Here is an 8285-nt window from a genome sequence, read left to right on the forward strand (position 1 = left end):
TTTTCACTGCTGCCCTTCTGCCATGTTGTTCCACCTCATCTCAGACCCAAAGTGATGGCCACTCATGGATCGAACCTCTGGAACTGTGAGTCCCAAACACACTTTACCTCTTCTAAGTTGGCTTGTCAGGTATTTTGGTCACAGCAAGGAAAATCTGAATAACACAGAAGCGAACTAATATGGTGAGAAGGGAATGGGAAGTTGGTGCTGCCTGTTTCCCAGCATTGGGAAATTCTGCCTGACCTGAGACATTTGCTTTAGGAGGGATTTACTGTTAGAATCTCTGGGTTTCGACCAGCAATGTTTAATACAACTTCCCACAATGATGGAAGTGTTTTCTATCTGCTTTATCCAATATGGTAGCCACTGGCTATTGAACACTTGAACTGTTACTAGTGCAAGTGAAAAACTGAATTTTTTATTTAAAATTGCACATATAAATAACCATAAATGTCAAGTGGCTACTATTATAGATAGTGCGATGTTCCTTTTGAGAGTTTTGCCTACATGATGTGAAGATTAAAAAATGATTAATTTCTTTAGTCTTTTATTCTTGAAAGAGAATTTCCAAATAAGATAAATGAAATAATTATTACCTTTATTATTATTACTTCCATGTATTCAATACCTACTAAGTACTATACCCTTTTATTATTATTCTTTATTTTAGTAAAGTGCAGGCAACATAAATTTAATCTTAGTGATTTGAAGTTTATAATTCATTTTAGCACATTTTCAATGTTGAAAAACCATTACCACTGTCTAGCTCTAGAGCATTTTCATTATCCTCAAAACAAAATCTTGTACCCTTACGTAGTCTCTTCCTGTTCCTCTGTTCCCACAAACCCTAATCTACTGACTCCGCAGACTTGCCTATTCAGAAGACAGTACATAAATTGAATCAGATAACATGTGGCCTTTTGTGTCTGGTTTTTCTCACTTAACAGAATCTTTACAAGGTTTTGGGCCAACAGCATGTGTCAACGTTTTATTCCTTTTGATTGTTGAATTATATTCAGTTGTATAGCTGTTCCACCCTTTGTTTATCCATTCATCAAGTGATGAACCTGTGGGTAGTTTACATCTTTTGGCTTTTGTGAATAGTGTTGCTGTGGATGTTTGTATACAGGTTTTGTGTGGGCATGTGTTTTCAATTAAATGGGTAAAAACCTAGGAGCAGAATTGTTGGATCATTGGTAATTCTGTATTAAAATTACTGAGGAACAACCATAATGTATGTGATAGAGAGTGCACCATTTTATGTTTCCATCAGCATGTGTAAGAATTCCAATTTCTCCATATCTTCACTAACACTAGTTATTTTCTGCTTTTTAAAAATAATGAACATCCTAATGGGTATGTTGTGGTATCTCATTGTGGCTTTGATTTACATTTTTCTTAAGAATAATAGTGTTGAAATCTGTTCATATGGTTATTGGTTCTTTGTATATCTTCTTTGGAGAAATATCCATTGAAGCCCTTTGCTCCTTTTTAAATGCACTGTTTGTTTTTGTTGATTTCTTTATATATTTCAGACATGAGGCACTTAGAAGATAAAAAATTGGCAAACATTTTGCCCTATTCTGTGGGTTGTCTTTTTATTCTCTTCTTAGTATCTTTTTTTGTGGGGGGGAGTGGTGAGTATCAGGGATTGTACTCAGGGGCACTCAACCACAAAGACACATCCCCAACCCTATTTTGTATTTTAGAGACAGGGTCTCACCGAGTTGCTTAGTGCCTTGCTTTTGCTGAGGCTGACTTTGAACTGTCAATCCTCCTGCCTCAGCCTCTTGAGCCACTGGTATTACTATGCCTGGCTTAGTGTTCTTTAATACACAAAATATTTTAATTTTGATGAAGTCCAATTTATGGTATACCAGGAAATTTGCCTGATTCAGATCATGCAAATTTTCAGCTATGTTTCCTTCCAAGATTTTTTAGTTAGAGCACTTATATTCAGATTTTGTTTCACTTGAAGTAAAATTAATTTCAATATGCGGTATGAGGTAGGGGTCCAGACTCATTCTTTAGTATGTTCAGTTGTCTCAGTACAATTCATTGAAGAGATCATTCTTTCCCCACTGAAAGGTCTTTGTACACTTGTCAAAAAGCCAAATGACTCTAGAGGTATAGGTTTATTTCTGGGCTCTCAATTTAATCCCATGGATCTGCATATTTAGCTTTATACTCACACCACACTGTTTTGATTGCTATATCTTTTTAGAAAGTTTTGCACTCAGAAACTATGAATTCTCCAACTTTGTTCTTCAAGATTGTTTTAGTTTTTTGGGACCACTTAAATTCTATCTAAATTTTAGAATTTGCTTTTCTATTTTTGCAAAAAGATCATTGGGATATTGATAGTGATTAATTGAATTTGTACATCACTTTGGGAGTATTGCCATCTTAACAATATTTTGTCTTCCGGTTCATGAATGTTGAATGTATTTCCATTTAGTTAGATCTTTAATTTCCTTCAGCAGTATTTTGTAGTTTTCAGAGTGTAAGTCTTGCACCTCATTGGTTAAATTTATTCCTAAGTATTTTGTTCTTTTTGATGCTATTGTATATGAAATTGTATTAATTTCCTATTCAGGTTGTTTATCACTTAGTGTACAGAAATAAAATGTTTTATGCATGTTGATCTTGTATCCTGCAAAATTGCTAAACTCACTTATGAGCTCTATTTGATTCTTGTGGCCTACTTAGGGTTTTCTACATGTAAAGTCATGTCACCTACAAATAGATAGTTTTTCCTCCTCCTCCTCCTCCTTCTTCTTCCTAGTTTGGATGGCTTTTCTTTCTTTTTCTTGATTAACTGCTCTGGGTAGAACTTACAGTACAATGTTGAGTAGAAGTGGCAAAAAGGGGCACTTGTCTTATTCCTCTTCTTAGAGGGGAAGCTATTAAGCATGATGTTAGGTGTGGGTTTTGCATAAGCGCCTTCTATCTTGTTAAGGAAGTTCCCTTCCATTCCTAGTTTGTTCAGTTCTTTTATCATGCAAGTCTGTTGGAGCTTGTAAAATGCTTTTTCTGCATTGAGATAAACATGTTTGTCTCCCTTTGTTCTGTTACACTGTATTGACTTTCATATGTTGAAAATCAATCAATGATTTGGATTTCTGGGGTAAATCCCTTGGTCATGGTATATAATCCTTTTAATATGCTGCTAATATTAATATCCTTTTAATATGTTTCATGTTAATTAGGCTAAGAATTGGCTAGCCATAGTGCAAGAGGCTTCAAATTTCTCTGGTATTTTGTTTTTGTCTCTACTCTTAACTTTAAGCTTCCCTAAGTACTCTTCCTCAGGGAGGGTCTGTGTCTTGTGGCTCTTTATGCAGTAATCTAGTGTAATAGTGGAGCCCTATTTGTAGGGGGACACGTTGTGGGGTACAGTCTACATCCTTCAATTAAATCTGAGGGTCAGTGTGCCCACGTGTAATGGCTGGGACTTGCTCAGGTGTCCCTGGTGGTAGTTTTCTGCCTCCTTGCCTTTCTTGGCTGCAACATGGCCAAATCTATTTCCTTGAAGCCGTAACGTCTGTTGACTGTTTTTTTCCTGAGGTAGTACAGGAAGGTTAGAGGGAGCTAAATGGGAGAAATGTCTTTTCCCCAGTTAGCATAAGACTCTGGCACTCTTCCCCCCTGGACCATAGGCTTTTTAAAAAATTTCCCCCTATGGTGAAGACTGGGTGTATTTCACAACAGTTACCTCCTGCAGAGCTGATATTTCTCAGATCATCACCATGTGAATCTCGTTGGATTTTTGGAACTAATTGGAATCCAATCTAACTTACAATGGAAATAAGGCGGAATTCCTTAAGACTGTGGCCCTGGTTCTCACATTCTCATCTACTGCATACTCAATATCTGGCAATTAATCAAAATTACCATTTAAGTTTTCTTACCAGTTTAAGGCTCCAGTAGTTTCTGCTCCAAACAAGCAGATTTCAGCTGTTTCTGGATATGCCTGTATCACCAGATTACAGTGTTGTAAAATCAGTTCTCAGAAAGTTAGAAGTGATTGGGGGCACACAGATGCGAGTGGTGAGAATATGAGGATAAGGGAATAATTCTATAAAATGGACTCAGGTGTCTGTGTAGCATTATGCAGAAATGCAGAATACAGGAAGGCCAGCCAACACCTTTCACAGAATCTTTTATACTTTGCTTTAATTTTTTTTAAGTTTAATTTTTTATTTGTTCTAATTTGTACATGACAGTAGAATGCATTTATATATTTTGATAGATCATGCATAAATAGAGTGTAATCTCTCATTTTTCTGATTATACACATTATAGTGAAAGAATGGACATTTTTTAAAGCTGTCTGTTTTATCTCAACTCCCTAAGGTCTCCCTCCCAGTGACGGGAACAAAGCCCTTAAAGCTGTTCCAGGAATCAGCCCCAAACAGGGAGTAAAAGGGTAAATTGAGCCAGATAGCCAGATAGTGCTCAAACAGTAGGATTACCAGAAACTATTGACCAGAATCTACGCCGTGTTGTAAAACATTGTGAAACATGTTGTGTGTTATCAGCAAACCCAGACCTCCTTTGAAATGTCCAGGCAGCTTTGTTCCCCTTTTCCCTTTCATGTGCGACCCCTCCCGATGTGTGGTCTCTGCCTTTATAAACCTACAAGATTTTCTGCTAGGGACTCGACTCCTGGACTCCTGCGTGAGTCATGAGTCGGGTCCCAGCGCGCTGGAATAAACACCTCTTGCGGTTTGCATCAAGTGACGCCTCCTGCGGTTGATTGGGGTTGCCGTCGATCCATGGGACAGAGTTGGGGTTTCCTTTTTGGGAGCCTTACAGTAGTATCACATTGGCCATGCAGTCATATATGTACATGAGGTAATAATGTGTTTCACTCTACTATCATTCCCACCCCCATACCACTTCCCCTCCCTTCACTCCCCTCTATCTAATATAAAGTAAATCTATTCTTCCTGAGCCCTTCCCCACTTATTGTGAATTAGCTTCTGCATATTAGAGAAAACATTTGGCCTTTGTTTTTTTGGATTTGGCTTATTTCATGTAGCACGATATTCTCTAACTCCATCCATTTACTAACAAATGCCATAATTTCATTCTTCTTTAAAGCTGAGTAATATTCCATCATGTATATATACTACATTTTCTTTATCTATTCATCTGTTGAAGGGCATCTAGGTTGGTTCCATATTTTAGCTATGGTGAATTGAGCTTTGCTTTAATTTTGAATAGAAATTGTTTGCACTTTTATGTATCTACCTAAATTTGTTCTTGACCAGAGTGGTACAATTTTCATTCATGCAACTCAATTAAATGAGTTTCTGAAAAAAATTTGTATTGCTTCTGAGGTCTCATCTGGAAGGAATAAAATAGTTTCATAAGCAAGATTTTTCAGGAGAAAAGCATTACTCAAGCAGAGGAAATTTTTTTCCTTATTCATATTATTTGCAACTGGGGCTATTTATAAAATGATGAGGCATTTTAAATCTTTAATAATCTCCATAATAGTAAGCAGAGCTATTATATCTTATTATTATTGTAGGTTTTTCTTTTTTCCAGCACTTGAAACTTTGCAGTTTCAGAATCAGAAAATAACTTAAGTATGTTCTGCTGGTCATTTGACCTGAAGATTGAGGAGATGAAATATAGTATGGAAGGTCATTACAACTTCTGCTGTCATTATTTTGCTTTCATCTGAATTTTTTAAATCAGGAAATTTGTTACATTAGCCCTTTCTATAGTACAAGTTGAGGAAATCATATTCCTCTTAGTCTTAGCTGATAGTGTATGCTGGAGTATACATCTGACTAGCCACTGTTTTTGATTCTGAATGACCAACTGCATACAGCTTGAAAAGCTTCAAAGGACTTTTCCTTCACTTAACAGAAACCCAAAGTTTTGAAAATTAATCATAAAATTTAAACTTGCATTTGGAATTTAAATATATACCAAGAAAAAATAGATAATAGGGTAAATGTCATGTTGTGTTCTTACCATAAAATATGAGATAGATTATAGCAATCACTGCAAGAATTTAAAATACCACAGTTTGATAATCTCATTCATAAGGCTAACAGTAAATTAACAGAAGTTGAACTGTTGAAATGGTTGCAGACTTGCAAACTCAACTATAAATTAAACTTGATATGCAATGCAGAAAGGGTGAGCTTCACATGTGCCTGCAAGGAGAGCTGTATTTGCAAGAACAGTTTCCCTGAAGAAAGCCAAAGCTAATCTTATCCAAGGTTTGTGAAGCTCAGTTCAGGATTGGTGGATTTTTAGGAGTGTTTATGAACTGACAGACTTTCCACTGTGTTAATGTGGTCACTGGAATAGGCTAATGACTGCCATCCTTTCAGAAGCATGGTTTCTGGAGTGAGGTACTTGCTGAACATTAACTAGAAGCGGCATGAAACTGACAATGGTCTTTCAGAAGCTGGAGGTTGGCATTAATTTGCTAACCTTCAGAAGGAGGTCCAGTGGAGTGAGGCTGGCCCTGATTTTAGAGCATGCGTGCTGTCTGAAGATCTAATTATTGATAATTATTTGTTTACAACTTGGGACTTTGGCCAGAATAACATTCTTATCCTTTCTTTAAGGGAAAACAAGTATTTTCAATTCTCAGTCCTCTTTCATCTTCCCTTAGCCAAACAGGAGATACCATAATAGGTTGTTGAGTTTGTAGAGGTGATTTCAGCTTGTGTAGCTACTTAGGTGATTTAAATGCCAATTACTGAAGCAGAAAAATAGCTCTGATTGATTTTTTATTAATTGGAAAAAAATTTCTGAATATATTTAGGGTGTCCTGACAGTACAGGATTCAGGATGTAATCATTCAATACAGGACATGTCTGCCTGGCAGCCTTACCTATGGGCCAGCTTCACTTTCTTGTCATTTAACACCCTCTCCTATTTGCCTGTGAAAACCCTGTCTTATTTATTCTAATCAATGATTATTTGTCTCCTATTCTTCATTCATGCTGTACTTGCTTGAATTTGAACTCTAATTCATTTATCACGTGAATCACAATAACCCAAATTTCTAGGCATGAGTCTATTTTTTTTTTGGTACTGGTTTTGGTAAAACCCCAGAGGGGTTTTACCACTGAGCCACATCCTCAGCCCTTTTTAAAATTTTGAGATAGGTCTTGCTAAGTTGCTTAGAGCCTCCCTAAATTGCTGAGATTGGTTTTGAACTTGTGATCCTCCTGTCTCAGCCTACTGAGTCACTGGGATTACAGGCATGCCCCCCACACCTGGCTCCATATTAATTTAGGATAAACTAAAGTTCCTTACCATGGCAAATGAGGCCTTTTGTTATGTGGCCTCTGAATTCTCCTGATGCCTGAACATCTTTTATTCTTCTGCTCACTAGCTCTATATGTAAGAGTTTCCAAAATGTGCCATATTACTCACCTGTACTTTTGCACATGTAGTTTCCTTACTTGAAATGCTTATCTCACTTTCAGAAGAGTTTTTATTATTCCAAAATTTGGTTCAGGCCTCCCTGCCTCTGCAAAGCTTTCTTTGGTATCTCCATGCCCTCTACATCTCTTTTTTCATTCTGTGCAAAACTTTACAACATTCTTGCACTGCAATATATTGTCATGAGCCATGTACTCAGCCTGTTATTAATTTTTTTTGAGACAAGTTCTCGCCAAGTTGCTTAGGGCCTGGCTAAGTTGCTGAGGTTGGCTTTGAACTTTTGATCCTCTTGTCTCAGTCTCCCAAGCTCCTGGGATTACAGGTGTGTGCCATCATGCTGGGTCCAGGACTATCTTATTAGGAAACTAATCCCATTCAGGAGGGATTAGTCCTATCATGACTTAATCACCTCCCCAAAGGCCCTACTTCCTCATATCATCGCCTTAGAGGTTAGAATTTCAACATGAATTTTTGGAGAACACGCATTCACACCACAGCAACGTATTTTTCAAGATTTAGACACAGGTGTTAGATGTGCTAAACTTCTGATAGGTTTATTTTGTGTGAATTAAAAAAAACCCATATTTAGTAGCTTTAAACTTGAAAGTTGCCTATTTTTATATTTAATACACCTAGGTGACAGCCCACAATATTAGTGGGTATAATTTCATAATGATTTCAAAGCAGTAATTTTTTCCCTGAAAACAGAAATTGGGTGGAAATTTTCCAATTCACAGTAATTACTAGAATAGAGACCAGATTTTTCTTTCTTTCTTTTTTAATGAAACCTTTTTTTAAAAAGTGAAATCCATGTGTAAATTTTGATACCAAGACAAGAAAAGGATAAATCCCAGAGACTGAGA

Source organism: Sciurus vulgaris (genome assembly GCF_902686455.1).
Source record: "Sciurus vulgaris genome assembly, chromosome: 6".
NCBI classification, from domain to species: Eukaryota; Metazoa; Chordata; class Mammalia; order Rodentia; family Sciuridae; genus Sciurus; species Sciurus vulgaris.